Source organism: Orycteropus afer, unplaced genomic scaffold, assembly GCF_000298275.1.
Source record: "Orycteropus afer afer isolate SDZICR_OR568_19922 unplaced genomic scaffold, OryAfe1.0 scaffold00048, whole genome shotgun sequence".
Taxonomy (NCBI): domain Eukaryota; kingdom Metazoa; phylum Chordata; class Mammalia; order Tubulidentata; family Orycteropodidae; genus Orycteropus; species Orycteropus afer.
Genome location: NW_006921635.1, coordinates 4,981,746 through 5,000,495, shown reverse-complemented (window position 1 = coordinate 5,000,495; position 18,750 = coordinate 4,981,746).

The window sequence follows — 18,750 nt, the reverse complement described above, 5'->3', positions numbered from 1 at the left end:
ACCAAAACAGGTGAGACGAAGTCTGGCCATTCTTGCTTCCAAGGAGCATTCTGGCTGCACTTCCTCCAGGACAGATCTGTTAGTTCTTTGAGCAGTCCATGGTACTTTCAGCATTCTTCGCCAGCACCACAACTCAAAAGCATCAACTCTTCTTCGGTCTTCCTTATTCATCGTCCAGCTCTCACATGCATACGAGGCGATTGGAAATATCATGGCTTGTGTCAGGCGCACCTTAGTCCTCAAGGAGATATCCTTGCTCCTCAGCACTTGATACAGTTCCTTCGCAGTTGACTTTCCCAATGCTACACGTCGTTTAATGTCCTGACTGCTGCTTCCATTGGCATCGATTGTAGAACCAAGCAACGTGAATTCTTTGACAACCTCAATCTTCTCTCCATTTATTGTGATGCTGCTCATTGGTCCAGTTGTGAGGATTTTTGTTTTCTTTATATTGAGACGTAATCCATACTGCAGACTGTATTCTTCAACCTTCATCAGTAGGTGCCTTAAGTCATCCTAACTTTCAGCAAGCAAAGTTGTATCGTCTGCACATCTCAGGTTGCTAATGATTCTTCCTCCAATCCTGATACCACGTTTTTCTTCATATAGTCCAGCTTCTTGGATTATTTGTTCAGCATATAGATTGAATAAGTGTGGAGAAAGGATACAACCCTGACGCACTCCCTAGTTACATAGTAGAAATTAGGAGCCCTGGTGGTGCAGTGGTTAAATGCTTGGCTGCATACTAAAAGGTTGGTGAGTCAAACCCATCTGGCGGTTCCACAGTAGAAAGCCCGGGCCATCTGCTCCCATAAAGATTACAGCCCAGAAAACCCTACAGGGCAGTTCTGCCCTATCACATAGAGTTGCTAGGAGTCAAAATAGGCTCCAAGGCACCTAACAACAACTAGAAGTTACTCACTCTGTCCTACAAGACTTGATCCTAGTAAGAACCTACATACAACAATAGGAAACTAAGAAAACCAAACTCACTGCCATCGAGTCATTTCCGACTCACACCGACGGCCATTGGGTTTCCGAGGCTGTAAATCTTTATGGAAGTAGATCGCCCTGTCTTCCTTCCATGGAGCAGCTGGTGGGTTTGAACCCCTGACCTTCCGGTCAGCAGTCAAGTGCCTAATCCACTATACCACCAGAGCAGTAATAGAGGTTCAGTTAAATACATTCGAGGTACAACAGCACTGAGGACATACCTGGTGAGTGAATGAGTAACAAGGGAATGGATGGGAATGAGAGGTGTAAGCATCTTATCCCAAATCTTCCAGTGAGTAAGGAAACCAGCAGAACCACTAAGTACCTACTACACCCCAGGTGCTGTGGCTACATGGGGAATAGGACAGAAAAATGCAGTTTTTGCCCATCAAGTAATGGGGAGATGGGCAATTAAACAAGTGATGGTGACCAAATGTATGAGTGTCTTGATCAGGGGAGTATGGTGGCTGGCAGGCCTGTCTTCTCAGAAGGACAACAGCTTGTCTAAGTTTTCTATATGTTAACAATGTATCAAATCCCTTTTCTATCACTAGGGAGGCCGACCTCATAGCCTCCACCTCACAAAAACTGAGGGGTCTGAGGAACCACGAAAGAGGGTCTCTGTCTTATTTTGGATTCCCCAAAAGCAAACCCTGAGGAAAGAATCTGAAGAGAAGGTGATTTTGGGGAGGTGATACCAAGAAGTGCCAGTAGAGGACTGAGGAGGTTAGACAAGGAAGGGAAGATGTGTGAAGAAGCGGTTTTAGGCTCTGTGGTGAGTGCTTAAGGCATTTGACTGCTAACCTGAAGGCTGGTGATTCAAACCCACCAGCCACTCCTCAGAAGGAAGACTGGGCAATCTACTTTTGTAAAGATTTACCACCTCAGAAATCCAAGGAGGGGTCTCTGAGTCAGAATTGACTCAATGGCAGTGAGTTTTTGAGGCTCTAGGCAACTGGGGCTCACTCCCCAGGGACCCTCTTGGAAACTCTACAGAATACATCTCTAATATGCCTCACAAGGGGTAAGAGTCGCTCCTGGGGTCGTCACCTCTCTGGCACTTCTGGTCTAGCCCACGCATGGGCCCACATGCACTGGCATCTAGAGAAAGCCCCTGGGCTGGGACGTGGAAGAAACCCTTGACTTGAACCAAACTTCAGTGCAGTAGGCCCAGGAGCTAGGGCTAGGGTGCAGCAGTGATGTCTGCTTTGTTGTTATCGGGTGTCTCAAGCCGATTCTGACTCATAGTGACCCCACGCAACAGAGGAGAACTGCCTCTTAGGGTTTTCTTGGTTGTGCTCTTAATGGGAGTAGACCAGCAGGTCTTTCTTCCGTGGTACCACTGGGTAGGTCTGAACCAGCGACCTGCTGGCTGGCAGCCACACTGCTACAGGAAGCTAATGTGGAGCAGAAGAATTCAGGAAAAGCTTCTGACCAAAGTGCTGTAAAGCCCAAGCTCTTTCCAGCACAGAATGCCACGATCTGCCAACATGACCCAATCTGTAAGAAAGGCCAACTCACTCGTAATAAAATGCCCAAGTCTCTTGACATGTGACCTGCAGGCACAGCCACAAGGCTCAAGGCTGAACCAACTTACCATGGTGAGGACCAGGGATGACATGCACCCCCTCACCACCCTCAGGAACTCATCCTCCCAAGAGGGCCCAGAGAACCAGCAGCCAGGTTCCAATTTCGCCCAGGCTTCCTGAGGGGCGTGCTTCTGTCCTCGCTACCAGGGTGCACGTTTGCCCCGAATTGTCTGAGCGCTCCTGGAAGCAGCTCTGCCTCTGCTACCTCCCCACCCCACTCCCTTTGGCAGAGCTGTGTTATAAAATAAGTAGCTCGGGATTATGTCTGTCTGACAACTGAAGAATGAGCAACGGAGCAGATGCAGAGTCTTACAAATCCTGTGAATTATACATGGCCATCTGCAGCCTGGAGCCGTCCCGGATTCCCGCCCCACGCCACGGCGTTCCATATGGAGTCATATGTTTTTAGTATCGGAGCCATGCTGTCAACGTCCAGCAATCCGTCATGTGGCACATGTGTGATGCCAGCGCCCAAATAAATGTTATCTCAGGCCCAGGAGTTGGGAGAACAGAAACGCGGTGGCTCCGGCAGCCTTGTCTCCTCAGGACGGCTGGTTGTTTCATTTTTCTAAGTGTTAACCACTTTCTACCTCAGGGAAGGCTGAGTTCACACCTCTACCTCACAAATGGCCTAATGGAGGCCTGATTTTTTTTTTTTTAATGTGATTTGGGTGAAAGTTTACAGAGTAAATTCACTTTCCACTCAGCAGCTCACATATGCTTTGTCTCATGACATTGACTACAATTTAGCACAACGCAACAGCTTCTCTCCCACTTCCTCTTCCCTGTGTCCTTCCCTCCATGCACTCCTGCCCCCCGAGCTGTCTCCCTGTGCATACATATCCCTTCCGTTCTCCCATGAGTGATCTCTCCAAGGAGTGTATCTACCTAGTGCAAATGTTCACCTCATATGCCTGTCTTTTGTTTGGCTGGAAGCCACAGATGTGGGTTCAGTTCTAGACCTGATGGGCAGCTAGGGCCCATAGTCTCAGGGCTTCTACGAGGCTCTATCAGACCAGCAAACCTGGTCCCCTCTTTTTTTTTCCCCCCCAAATGATTTTGAGTTTTGTTCCACATTATTCTCCCACTCTATCCAGGATCTCCTGCATAGATCCCCCTCCTAGTGGTTGACAGTGGTAACCGGGCACCATCTAGTTCTGGTCTCATAGTCTCACAGCCTGAGAATTGCATGGTGTACCAGTCGCTTGGACTAATTCTTTCCATGTATCTTTGGTTTTCTTCATTCTTCTTTGCTCTGGATGGGAAGAAACCCCTCACTGCATCTAGATGGCTACTCACCAAAGTAGGATGTGGAACAATGTTTTTGTGTAGTATGTTATGCCAACTGAGCTTGATGTCTCCTGCAACTATGGTCCTGAGCCCACAGGTCCAACTAGTCGAGGTAGGCCTGATTTTAAAATAAAGGCCAGAAAGTGACTATGGAGCTTTACGCTGGAGGATGTGAGTGGATTCTTTTGGGGTAAGGGCCCTTTTTCTCACCTTCTTCTGTGAGACGTTGGCTGATAGGTCTGAGGTCACCTGACCCCACCATGGCCACGGCTTATTGGCTCAGGCAGGGCTCATGGATCTAAGTGGACCAATCAGGTGCTCTCTTGTAGAAATCGGTCTTCTGAGGCAGCACTTGCTCTGTCAGAGCCCGAGTGGTGGAAAAGATCAAGGCACTTGCTGCTGACTGAAAGGTTATTGCTTGGAGCCCACTCAGGCACCTCAGAAGAAAAGCCTGGGATCTATTTCAGAAAACCCTATGGGGCTCAGTTCTACTCTGACACATAGGGGGTCACCATGAGTCAGAGTCGTTTCTTACTCAGGCTGTGCTGTGACCTGAGATGGGAGAGACGATGGGCACGTGGAGCAGCCATTTGGGACAGTGTGCACGGTGGAAAGGAGAGAATCCGGGCTGCAGAGCGAGGGAGAATGAAAGACAACGAGAATGACAGAACAAGAGAGGGAGAGAGAGCAAGCAAGCACGGGAATATGAGGGGCGCGTGAGAAAGAACAGAGAAAGGGGAGGTGGTCACCTCACTGTCAGTTTGTCGATCTCCCGTTCGGAGTCCTTGCTTTTAGTTTTCAGGCTGCTCTGCACACTGGCTACCCTCCTCTCCTCACACCTAAATTCTCTCTCTTGTCTAGTGTGTGTTTCTTAGCTGAAGGTTTGTAGGGAAGAGAAGAGGAACCTCTTCAAAATCTCTTGGTTAATCAGTCAAAAGATGGCACACCTGAGCCCTGGGCGCCAGGACAGAATCATCTTGCCTCTAAGTCATCCTGTCTCAGTGGCCACCAGAGGGCCAGGATGGAGAAACTGGAGGCAAGAGCTTTTAGGGGGCCAGGAACAGGAGCTGAAAAGAAACTGAGAAGTTGATTCAGCTGGGTCTTGTGCAGTTTTGCAAATACCCACTTTATGTCCATAGGGGACATGTGCTGTCTGGCCTTTCTGACATCTGATTTCCCTCCTGATTGTAGCACCTTGATTTGCCTTTGGAGACAACTCCTCTTCCGCTTCTTGTCCGTTTGATTTAGTTGGACTGATTACTCTCTCACCTGGTTGCACTGGGAGCACAGAACTCACATCCAGCCAATCAGAATAACAATGATGGTTTTAGGGAGGGGACTCTGACCTAATCTGGGCCAGTAAGAGTCAGTCCTGGGACTTTTGCTGCAAGTATTGGGAAAGAGGTGCTCTTTCTACAGGGGTTAAGTTGGTAAAACTGTAAGCCTAAGAGCTGCTGTGGTGACTTCGCTATAGCAAAGGAGAGTGAAGTCAATACAGGGGAACGCAGAGAGGACAGATGGGAAGCAGGTGGAAAGAGGGAGTGAATGAAGGCAAGAGAGAGTGAGATGTCCAGATGACATAGTGTAAAACCTGGATCCTCCACACTAGGACTAAACCAGAGGATATAAAAGCAAGTCTCATCACCCTAAGGAATTTCAGTTGCTACAACAGACAGGAAGACAGAAACAGACCCTCACAGTGTCTCAAGAACCAAGACTGGGCTTTGGAGGCCATAAGCTTTGCAGGTGAGGGCACTGAGTTTTACTCCAGATGCACCTGGATTTGAACCTTAGTTCCACCACTTCCCAGGCCTATTTCCTGGAGCAAGTCCCATCACCCCTCTAAGCCCCCATTTCCTCATCTATAGGATGGGAATGATAATGGAATCCACCTCATGGGCCTTGGTGAGGTATAAAGATAAAGCAGTATCACCTCAGGGTTACATCCATTAGCGGTACTAGGGGTGATTATGAGTGGAGCAGAGACCAACAGTTTTTATTTTAATAATTAAAAAAAAAAACCTCACTGCCATCAAGTCGGATTCAACTCATAGGTGACCCCTCCTTGGGTTTCCAAGGCAGTATCACTACGGAAGTAGACTGCCCAAACTTCCTTCTGAGGAGTAGCTGGTGGATTTGAACCGCTAGACTTCTAGTTAGTAGTCAAATGCCTTAGGCACGCCACCAGAGCTCCCTTTATTTTAATAGTTATGTATTTATTTTTAAGGTTACTATCTGCCTATGGCAAATTATATTGGTTTTCCATTGATGGCAGTGATCTAAAATTCTTAAATAAATTTACTGAAATTTAAACTGGAGCCAATTTAAAGAAAAATATTAAGTGAAAAGCCATATAGATAGAACTTCCAAAAAAAATGCAAAAGGGAACTCAAAGGACTGAGGGTAGAGAAATGCAGACACAACGCCCACTGCTCCACACAGAGTAGGTGTTTGCTAAAAGTGTATAGAGTGCTTGAGATGGGATGGCATTTGATGCTGGCAGCAGGCAGCCAACCCGGTGGATGGATGGAAAACACGAGAGGGAAGATGGCAGAAGTACGTGACCTTGTGGCTAGATGTCCTAGTGCCTGATAAAGTGCCAGGCTCACGGTAGGTGACTCAAGAGGTTCTTAAATGGAAGAAGCACCTCAGAGGAAATGATTCTAAGAGACGTCAACCCCGGTGCCAGCCTTGGCACTTGGAACTGCAACTCCTAATCCCCTCTTTGGACCTGGAAAGCTTCCCCCACCTCGAATGCATGACCCCTCTTGACACCATCATCACACCCGGCATGCAGGAGGAAGAGGGATCCCAGAGCACAGTCCTGCAAGGTGAGTGCTTTAAGCTGTCATAGGAGGCTGCAGGGACTCGCATGGTTAGTGTTACCTGCCCTCTGAGACTTGGGGGACAAAGTCTTCCCTGGAGGGGGACGTTGAAGGGGTCTCAGATTTAGATGGTTTTAGGGACTGTATTCATTTCCTTGAGCTGCCATAACAAAGTAGCAAAAGTGGGTGGTTTAAAACAACAGGAATTTATTCTCTCGGTTTGGGATGAGGGCTCTAAGAAGGCCTCTGTTCCATGCCCTTCCTCCAGCTTCTGGTGGTTGCCAGCTATTCCTGGCATTCCTCGGCTTGTAGGCACAACACTCCAATCTCTGCCTGCATCATCACATGGCCTTCTGTCCTGTGTCTTCAGTGTTTGTGTCCAAATGGCCCTCCAAAGGCCACCAGTCATACCTAATCCAGTGTGACCTCACCTTGATTACATCTGCAAAGACCCTATTCCCAAAAAAGGTCACATTCATGGATTCCACATGGACATGACTTTTGGGGCGGGGGGGACGACACTATTCAACTCAGTACAGGGAGCCAGACAAGAAAGCAAAAGAATCATCTCAGCAAATGGAAACAAGGACCCCAGGGATGGCAGCGCACTGGAGGGGGCTGTGCTCTATCCAAAGTGTCAAGTTCACTGAGTTGGCCCCCCCATCACATGAGATCAGTATGTAAGTGTTTGACCCAGTGCCTGGCACCGAGACGGTGCTCAAGAAATAGCAGCTATGGTTACTGCCATTGTTGTTGTTTCTTCAGTCTAAAGGGCCGTCCTAAACAGAGTCACTGCCCGGTCTCCAGGAAAGCCCAATGCCCTGTTTATTTCCCAACTCTGCCCCTCAAGGGAACATGGTGAGAAGAGCTAGGTGGCTGGAAAGAAAGGGCCTGTCAGTGGTTACAGGTGACTCTAATTTCTATTCCTTCTCTGATGAGTTCCATGAGTCATTCTCCAGCAGTAAAATAGAGACTAAAAACTATAAATTAAAAAACGAGAAAAAAAGACCTGCTACCTTCTAACCCAGAGAGTATTAAGAGGACAATGTGTTCTTGGAGCTGAAAAATAAACTGGTCAATTACTCAATGCACTTGAATGTATTGAGAGATTTATATTATTAGAGTCTGGGGATGAGATATTGATAAGAACACAAAAAACTAAGAAGCCCAAAAAAGAAAAAAATCAAATGACATATTGCATTGGGCAGATCTGCAAAAGACCTCTTTAAAGTGTTAAAGAGCAAAGATGTCACTTTGAAGATTAAAGTGTGCCTGACCCAAGCCATGGTCTTTTCAATAGTTTCACATGCATGTGAGAGCTGGACAATGAATAAGGGAGACTGAGGAAGAACGGATGCATTTGAATTGTGTTGTTGGCGAAGAATATTGAAAACATCATGTATTGGCAGAAGAATGAAAAAATCTCTCTTGGAAGGACTGCAGACCAAATGCCCCTTAGACTTTAGACATGTTGTCAGAAGGGACCATTCCCTGGAGAAGGATATCATGCTTGGTAAAGTAGAGGGTCCTAGAAAAAGAGGAAGACCCTCAACAAGATGGCTTGACACAGTGGCTGCAACAATGGGCTCACAGATGGCAATGACACAACAGTGTTTTGTTCTGTTGTGTTCTGTTCGCTGTGAGTTGCAACCAACTTGACAGGACCTAACAACTACAGATGTAGTGGCCTTGATGACAATCCCATTACATTCCTGCACTCTACATCTTAACATGTATAGATTTTACCTAATGCTGCAAATTAACATAACTGTGAAGTCCGATTGGTTCAGTAAACTTTCCAGGACAAACATAAGCCAACGTTTTGAGTACGGGGCAGAAGCCTGGGCTCCTGCCTACTGTTTGCTTCTTTCTTTCTGATAAACCCACTGCAAAAAGGCCTCAGAACCGATCATGGGAGAACAGAAGGGCAATATTTGCACAGGGAGATAGCTCAGGGGGCAGGAATGCATAGGAAAGAAGGACACAGGGAAGAGGTAACTACAGGGAGGAAGGGGGAAGAGAGCTGTTACATTCTGGGGATTGCAGTTAATGTCATGAAACAAAATGTGTATGAACTGCTGTGTGGAAAAGGAATTTGCTCTGTAAGCTTTCACCCCAATCACAATAATTTTTTTTTTTTTTTAAAGGCCTCCGAAGTGCTTTTCTGGAGTCCCCTCTGCCCTAGCTCTGTTTCTCTAAAGCTGCCTCTCCTTCCAGGATATGAAACCAAACAGTCAAGAATCAGAATCCTAAGCAGGATCTCTGATACCTCCCTCCATCTCTATTCCCAAGTCTTACCTCTTTTACCTCTTCAAAATCTCTCGAGGCCATCTCTTCTCCATCTCCCCAGCTACCACCTGGTCCAAGCTGCCATCAACAGATTTGAGCAAGTCTTCCTCTGTTCAAAACCCTTCAGTAGTTCTGTCTGCTCGGTGTGAAAACCACCGGCCTACTGGGCCCCATGTGATCTGGTTCCATATGCCCTCTGCAGCCTGACGACCCCACTCTTTCACTCAACTCTCCCCATATCAGCCACAGATGTGCCGGGACCCCCTCCCACTCTAAGTCCATTGTCTGCAGTGCCCTCCTACCCACCTAACCCCACATGCTTTGCCCTTCACCATCTCAAGCCCTACTCACCTTCTGGAGCGAAACCACTAATCACCTCCTCCAGGAAACCTTTTCAGATTCCCAGAACAAAACATATCCCATTGTCATATAATCTTTTCTACCACACTTCCAATTTTACATTTATTTGCAGGATTCTTTGATTAATATCTTTGTCTCAGAGTCCAACTTTCCCCAGCACCAGAATGGTTTTTGACACAGAGTAGGTGCTCTGGTAGCACAGTGCCTAAGGCACTTGACTGCTAACCAGAAGGCCGGCGGTTCAAACCCACCAGCCACTCCTCGGGAGAAAGGTTGGGCAATCTACTTCTGTAGTGATACTGCCTCAGAAACCCAAAGAGGGGTCGCAAGGGGCAAGGTTATGGTCATTACTTGGTCACAGCCAGCTACCCAGAGGGACCGAGTAGTTGATCCTGCGGGCTTGGGACCATAGTCGCAGGGGACATCAAACTCAATTGGCATAACATACTATACAAAACATTGTTCCACCTACTACTTTGGCGAGTAGCGACTGGGACCTTAAAAGCTAGGAAGCTGCCATCTAGATGCAACAACGGGTCTCTCCTCGTCAAGAAGAAAGAAGAAAACCAAAATTAATGGAAACAATCAGTCCTAGCGACTGGTACACCATCTGATCTGCAACCTATACAACTATGAGACCAGAAGAACTAGATGGTGCCCAGCTACCACTGCCATCCACTTGGAAGGGATGTAGGAGATCCTGCATAAAGAGGGAGAACAATGTGGTACAAAACTCAAAATCATTTGGAGCCAAAAAAAAAAAAAGAAGGTGGGGACCAGGTTTGCTGGTCCAATGGAGCCTGGTGTAACCACTGAGACTATGGCCCCTAGCTGCCCTTCAGGTCTGGAATTGAACCCACAACTGTGGTTTCCAGCCAAACTAAGTACAGGCATGTGAGTTAAACATTTACCTCAAGTAGACACACACCCTGGAGAGAACAATCATGGGAGAAGGAAGGGCTGCTTATGCACAGGGAGATAGCTCAGGGTGCAGAAGAGTATGAAGGGATGGACACTGGGAGGAGGTAACTATGGGGAGGAAGTGGGAGGGGAGCTGTTGCATTGTAAATTTTGGTCAATGACATGAGACAAAGTATATGTGAACTGCTGTATGAAAAGTGAATTTACTCTGTAAATCTTCACCCAAATCCTAATTAAAAAAAAAAAAAAAGAGGGGTCGCTATGAGTCGGGTCCGACTCGACGGCACATAATAACAACAACAACAGGTGCTCGATAGATGTTTGTGGGATGAGTGAATGCTGGTGAGCAGAAGAAAATAAGCTGATGCCACCAGCTTATGGTTTGAGGGCCTGTGAGCATAGCTGCAATTGGGAAGGACTCTGTTAATGAGAGTGCAATGCATGATGGGAAGCCAGAAACACTTCACTCAGAACATGCTTGGGGTCCCCATAGGAGCCAGCAAGGAATCCAGTTTGTTCCACAGCCTGACACATGGAGGGCTGAGATGGGGTATGATGAAAATAAAACTCAAGAAGCAGAGGAGAAAGCGCACCCCAGAATTCACTGGGATTTTGTGAGGGCTTTTAATTTCACAGGGAGCCCTGATGGCACAGTGGTTAAATGCTTGGCTGCCAACTGAAAGGTCACAGTTTGAACCCACCAGTCGCGCTTCTGGACACAGATGTGGTAGTCTGCTTCCATAAAGACTACACAGCCTTGGAAACCCTATGGGGCAGTTCTACTCTGTCCTATAAGGCCATTCAGTCTACTCAGTATTGAGTCAATGGCTATGGGGTTTTATTTTGGGGGGGTGCTGGTTCTGTTTTTTGGGGGTTTAATGCTGCATGCCACGTTACTGATGGAGTCAACTCTGCTGTCCAGGTTACAAGAGGCAGGGATACGCCCCCTCCCAGCTGACACTTAGGTCAAACGTGGAACCCTGGGTAAACAGACGCGACTTTCTCCTCCTTCCCAGGACCAAGACCTCCATCCTTTATTCATACAGCCCTGATGGTACAACAGCTAGGTGCTCAGGTGCTAACTGAAAGGCTGGTGGATTGAACCAAGCCAGTGGCTCCCGGGCAGGAAACCTGGTGGTCTGCTCCCGTAAAGATTACACCCTAGAGAGCCCTATGAGTCAGCTCTGCTCTGTAACATAGGATCACGAGGAGATGAAATCACCTCCCTGCCACCTAACCAAACCAACTATGAGCAGCTCAGTGGTTGGTACGTGGGTGGCATTATGCCAAGTTTTCAGCCTATGAGTCTCCCATATCACAGGGGCAGCTACTGAGGCACAGAAAGACCAACTCACTCACCGTCACACAGCTGGTTTCAGCTGGAGTCGAGACTGGAACCATTAGCCTGGCTCTAGAGCCACCAACCAAGACCATGCTCCGTGGTCAAAGCCAGTCCCTAGACTACTGCAAAAGGAGTTGTTTCTAATAAACCAAGAGAAGGCGCCTCCCGTTTTGCCTTGAGACCCACTTTTGCCTGTCAGGAGGTGACAGACCAAAGCAGTGCTCTCTTTGGGGCAACTGAACCATCACCAGAAAAATGACCCATCGACCTGAGACAGAGCGCCGGCGTCCTCTGCGGATTCCGCCCTACTTTGCATTGCTCTCTTAATGAATAAAGGCCTGTGCTATTCTCTGCCTAGCTGCCTCCCTCCCTCGCCAGCTCCCCTGAGATCCCTTTTGGGATCCTCGTCGTCGCGGGGAAGCGGGAGGACAGAGAGGCAGGAGGCCCTGACTGGGTTTATGCAGCCCCCAAAACGAGGGCCTGGCCTTGTCAAAATTTCATTTTGTGAAGTCCTCCTGCCAAGTATGGCCTTCGCTCCAGATTAACCCCAACGGTAGCTGCTCCAAAAAGACATGCGGTCAAAAAAAATTAGGTCAAGGTCAAAGATGGGCTTCTGATCTCTAAGGGTCCATCCTCTCTCCAGTTTCCTATGTGGGGGCAAATAATGTATGAGCCACCTAATTCTGGGCCAAAAATGTGTGGGAAGGCCCTGAGGTCCTAATGCAAACAGACCTAGGGTCAAGTCCCAGCCCATCAATTCCTTGCTGAGTGACCACAGTCTCTATGGGTCTCAGTTTCCCTTCCTATGAAATCAGTATAAAACCATTTTACAGAAATTGATTGAATTGGAAATTGGATTGTTGGGAGTTATATGAGGATATATGGAAACCACTTACCACAGGGCCTGGTACAAAGCAAGCACTTGGATCTTTTTTTAAAAAAATTAGCCATTGTTGTGGTTATTATCATTGAAATAATTGCAATTACTTTATGATTCCACAGAACACTTAGCACACTGCCCTTGGAGAAGGAGCAAAAAGGAGGCGCTGAGAACGCAGGCTCTGAATCCAGTGCCCATGGCTGTAAGTCCAGGTTCTGTCATTTGCCAGCTGTGTGACATTAGGCAAGTCACTCCACCCCTCTGTGCCTCAGGTGCTTGATCATGAAAATGGTGATAGTACCCATCTCACAAGACTGTTGTGAGGTCTAAATGAAGTAAGGCGAGAAGAGGGCTTAGAATAGCCTCTGGCAGAGCTCGAACTCAAAGAATGCTACCTACTATTATTACCTGGAACTCACTAAATTCTCAGGACCGCCCTCTTGTAAGAGGCAGGTTTTGATCAGAGTCAGCTGGTAACAACCAAAAAAAAAAAAAAAATCAAACCTGCTGCTGTGCAGTTGATTCAGAATTGCAACCTTATGAGACAGAGTGGAACTGCTTCAAGGCTCAGCTCTCCTAGAAAGATGTATGCATGTATTCTGCATACATAACCTTATAATACATTTTACTGATATAAAAGATGTGAAAACCAATGCCACTGAGTCAATTCTGACTCTTAGCAACCCCCATTTGGGTTTCCAAGGTGATAAACCTTTACGGAAGTAGATTGCCCTATATTTCTTCCACGAAGCAGCTGGTGGGTTTGAAGCATCAACATTCTGGTTAGTAGTCAGATGCCTTAGTCACTGTGCTACCAGAGCTCCTTTGGTGTATGTTGTGTGTGTGTGTGCGGATAGATAGATAGGTAGACAGAGAGACAGATACTATTTTTATTATTACTGTTGTGAATATACACAACAGAACATACACCAATTCAATTCAACAATGTCACTTCAGTGACACTGACTACATTCTTCAAGTTGTGCGAACTTCTCATCCTTCTTTTTCAAGTTGTTCCTCCCCCATAAACATAAACTCTCCGTCCCCTAACCTTTGTATCTAATCTTTCAAGTTGCTGTTGTCAATTTGATCCCATATAGATAGCTCAAGGGAGACATTCTTTACTAGTTAAGCTGAACTACTCTTTGGTTTTAAGAAGACTTCAGGGGATGTATTTGGTTTAAAGATAACAGGTGATCCCAAGGTAACAGTTTTAGGGTTCATCCACCCTCCATGGCTCCAGAAAACCTGGATTCCATTAAAATCTGAAATTCTGTTCTGCATTTTCCCCCTTTTGATCAGGATTCTTCTATGGGATCTTTGATGAAAATGTTTAGTAATGGTAGCCAGTTCTTCTGGTCTCACAGCAAAGGAGACAGTTGTTCCTGAAGGCAGTTAGCCACACATTCCATTTCTTCCTCCTGTTCCTGACTCTCTTTCCTCTGTTGCTCCAGATGAATAGAGACCAATTGCTGTATCTTGAACGGCCACTTGCAAGCTTTTAAGACCCCAGGCATGTTGTGAAATGTATAATATTTTTTTGACAACTGGAAGAATATTTCCCCAATTTCTGGTTCTGTTTACAACGTAATAATGGGTGAAACATGGCACATGTTTAAGTTTAATGTGCATTATTAACATTTTTCACACTCAGTAGAGAGTCAGCAAACAAGGGGAAGATCCTGAATGAGACAGATTGACACAGTGTCATCAATGATGGGCTCAAGCATGGCAACGATTGTAAGGACAGCACAGGACCGGGCAGTGTCTCATTCTATTGGGCACAGGGCTGCATGAGTCGGAACCAACTCGACAGCATCTAATAACAACAACATTAACATTTTTCTCCATCTCCTTTTTAAGTCTAGATGATCAACCAAACAAAACCCTGATTAGTAGTGTTGGCCAACTTCTGTGGTGTAAATACAAATTCTGTGGCCAAATTCAAGCTATTGGTGCAAAGCCACTGAATGTGGACTTGGGAAGACGTGCACAATGGCTCCCCATTATAGTACATTATACACTACACAGATACAATAGACCATTTAACTTCACGAGCATAGCTAACAGCAAAAAGTATAAAATAATTAGGAAGTGATGGGTATTGAGTTTTTATTACCTTTTTCATTTAATCTATTCATGTGTGAGATTATATAATTTAACTTTAAATGATTGCTGTGCTTAACCACCAATTTGCAAAATTCCTGAAATTTTAACAATCAGCTTTCATAAGCCAGTGTGAGGCACCTCTAGCATATTACTGGTTTGATACCTAAATCCCCAGAGAAAGTCTTAAGAAAGACAAAATAAGGAAATGCATTGAATATCATATGTGAGAGTTTGTAATTAGGCATAACGAACAATTTTCCATAAATGAGAGATCTCCTTACTATGCTAGATTGTATTTTCCAAAGATGTCCACAAAAATATATCCCCTTCCTTTTTTAGAATCTTGCCACTGCCCCAACAAGAGATGGAACCAATGGCCCATCCCCTTGAACTTGGGTGAGCCTGTGATTGCCTGGACCAATCAAGATGTTGGGAGTAGCACTATGTGACTTTCAAGGCTAGGTCATAAAAGATGACATAGGTTCTTCTTGTGAACTGGAACCCTCACTATTGAAACCTTCAAACCATGTATGCAGGCTGACTGCCTTGAGACAGCCATGCTGTGAGGAAGCCCAAGGTAGCTTCTGCCCAGAGACCACATGGAAAGGCCCCGAGACTACGTGAGAGAGATGTCAGACAGCTCCCACTGCCCTCTGCTGTTCTAGCTCCAGCCACCATTTGACTGCAACTACACAAGACCCCCCAGCCAGAACCACACATCTGAGACCTTCCCAGGGCCTTGGAGATGCTAAAAGCCTAAAGGGCCTTAAGGAGAACATCAGTGAGTACTTCAAATAAGAAAAATGTTCTTGGAAACTGGAAGAAAAGGGATCTTTATTAGATAGTGGCAGAAAGGCTTTCATTTTCAGTAATGTGGCAAAGAGAAAATGTGTCTAATGAACTCAATGATATAGCAGAATAGTAAAAGTATCATCTGGTTTCTTCTTGCTAACTATGGTAAAAAGCAAAGAGGAAAGAGATGCACTACAGAGCAAACTATTGAATACAAAGGAGTCGGGACCTACTGGGTTTGAAAACAAAATCTTTTCTTGTTCCTAGCTACTCCAGATGGCAAAATATTGTCAAACTAGGAAAGGACCTCAGACGTTTATTACCTGATTTCAAGACTTACTATAAAGCTACATGATCAAGACAGTGTGGATTGGTGAAAGAACAAACACATAGATCAATGGAACAGAATAGAGAGTCCAGAAATAGACCCACTCATATATGGTCGATTGATTTTCAACAAAGATGCAAAAGCAATTCAGTGGAAAAAAGATAGTCTTTTCAACAAATGGTGCTAGAACAATTGGACATCCATATGCAAAAAAAAAAAAAAGAACTGCAGCCCATACCTAGCTCTGTACACAAAATTTAATATCAAAGAGATCATAACCCTAAACGGAAAACCTGAACTTTAACGCTTCTAGAAGGCGACACAGAAGATCTTTGCAACCTGAGTTAGGCAAATATTTCTTAAACAGGACACCAAAACACAAATTATTAAAGAAAAAGTTGGTAAATTGGACTTCATAAAAATTAAGAATGTCTGCTCTTCGAAAAACACTGTTAAGAAAATGAAAAGACAAGATGCTACATGTTGTTGTTGTTGTTGTGTGCCGTTGAGTCGGACCCAACTCATAGCGACTCCTCCTTGGGTTTCTGAGGCGGTATCACTATGGAAGTAGATTGACAACCTTCCTTCCAGGGAGAGGCTGGTAGATTTGAACTACCAGCCTTCTGGTTAGCAGTCAAGTGCCTTAGGCACTATGCTACCAGAGCTCCTAGATGGGAAAAAATATTCACAAAACACTTATCTTGTAAAGGGCTGGAAAAAAAAGTGACTCAATTTTATCATAAAACAAACAATCTAATTTAGAACATGCAAAGTACTCTCTCTCCACTGAATTGGTTTTGCATCATTGTCAAAAATCAGTTGACCATTTAAGTGTGAATGTTCATTCTGTACCACTCATCTGTCTATCTTCACACCAATACCATACGGTCTTCGATAATGTAGCTTTATAAGTCTTGAAATCAAGTAGTATTAGTTCTCCAACTTTGTTATTCTCTTTCAACATTGCCATGGCTAATCTAGGTCTTTTGCATTTCTATAAGAATTTTAAAACAGCGTGTCAATTTCTACAAAAAAGCCTGCTGGAATTTTGATCAGGATTGCATTAAATCTTTAGTTCAATTTGGGAATACTTGACATCTCACCAATATTGAGTCTTCCAGCCCTTGAACAAGGTATACTTCTCCATTTATTTAGCTCTTCTTTCATTTCTCAGCAGTGTTTTGTAGTTTTCTAAAGTCCTGAACACCTTTTGTCAGATTTCTCCCAAAGTATTTATTTGAATGCTGCTATAAATGGCATTATTTTTCAAATTTCATTTTCATTGCTCATTGCCTGCATCTAGAGATACAATTGACTTTTTTTTTTTTTTAAATGTTATTGTGATTTCGGTGAAAGTTTACAGAGCAAATTCACTTTCCACACAGCAGTTCATATACACTTTGTCTCATGACATTGACTGCAGTTTCCCACAATGCAACAGCTCTCTTCCCACTTCCTCCCCATAGTTATCTCTTCCCTGTGTCCTTCCTTCCATGGACTCCTGCCCCCTGAGCTGTCTCCCTGTGCATAAGCACCCCTTCTTTCTCCCATGATTGTTCTCTCCAAGGAGTGTATCTGTTGTTGTTGTTGTTGTTGTTATGTGCCGTCGAGTCGGCCCCGACTCATAGCGACCCCTCCTTGGGTTTCCGAGGCAGTATCACTACGGGAAGTAGGATTGCCCAACCTTCCTTCCGAGGAGTGGCTGGTGGGTTTGAACCGCCAGCCTTCTGGTTAGCAGTCAAGTGCTTTAGCCACTATGCTACCAGAGCTCCTTGGAGTGTATCTACCACAGGTAAATGTTCAGCTCACACGCCTATCTTTGTTTGGCTGCAAGCCACAGAAGTGGGTTCAATTCCAGACTTGAAGGGCAGCTAAGGGCCATAGTCTCAGGGGTTCCACCAGGCTCTATCAGACCAGCAAACCTGGTTCCCCTGCAAAGGGCCTCTTTCAAGTGCTGAAGAGCAAAGATGTCTCCTTGAGGACTAAGGTGCACCTGACACAAGCCATGGTATTTTCAATTGCCTCCTATGCAGGAGAGAGCTGGACAATGAAAAAGGAAGGCCCAAGAAGAGTCCATGCTTTTGAGCTATGGTGTTAGCAAAGAATGCTGAAAGTACCGTGGACTGCTAAAAGAACTAATAAGTCTATCCTAGAAGAATTGCAGCCAGAATGCTCCTTGGAAGCAAGAATGGCCAGACTTCGTCTCACCTACTTCAGTCATGTTGTAAGAAGGGACCACTCCCTGGAGAAGGATATCATGCTTGGTAAGGTGGCGGATCGACGAAAGAGGGGAAGGCCCTCAACAAGATGGATTGACACAGTGGCTGCAACGATGGGCTCAAGTATAGCAAAGATCGTGGGGCTGGCCCAGGACGGGGCAGTGTTTTGTTCTGCTGTGCATGAGGTCACTATGAGTCGGAGACGACTGGGTGGCACCGAACAACACAACTCTGTAAGTCGCCATGAGCTGGGGGGCGATTCTACAGCCGCCAACAACAATAATAACTGTACCTGTTGTGAGGATTAGATGGCATACTCATTCACACAAAAGCCTTAGTTTAACGCCTAGGTACACAGGAAGCACTCGGTGTAAGGCCGTTCTTACCCTGCCTCCCCAGGAACCAGTCCAGTGTCCCTGCTCCGTGGACTCCACCGATGCTGAGAACTGCTGGGCACTTAGCACAGGCAGACGCAGACGCCATCTTAAGGGCGAGCAGCTCACACCTTAGTGGTCCGTGCAGGGAAGCCATTTCTGCATCTGCAGGGGGCGCTCTACACAGAGCCACAAGCTCCTCCTCCCCAGGAGTGTGCCACTCACATCACTGGGCCAATCATAGTGGGAGTTTCAGGCTGGGAAGGCGGGACCAGCTCCACCACCGCCCTATTATAGATGAAGCAGGCGCCTCCCGCTCAGAGTGGAATGCGGAGCGCCCTACTCGCGCTATCTTGAGGCCATTTTTGTAGAGCCAGGCCTGCTCTGCAAGGCTGTTTGCACTCCAGCCGTGCTCAGCACTGCCCGCCCTCCTGGAAGG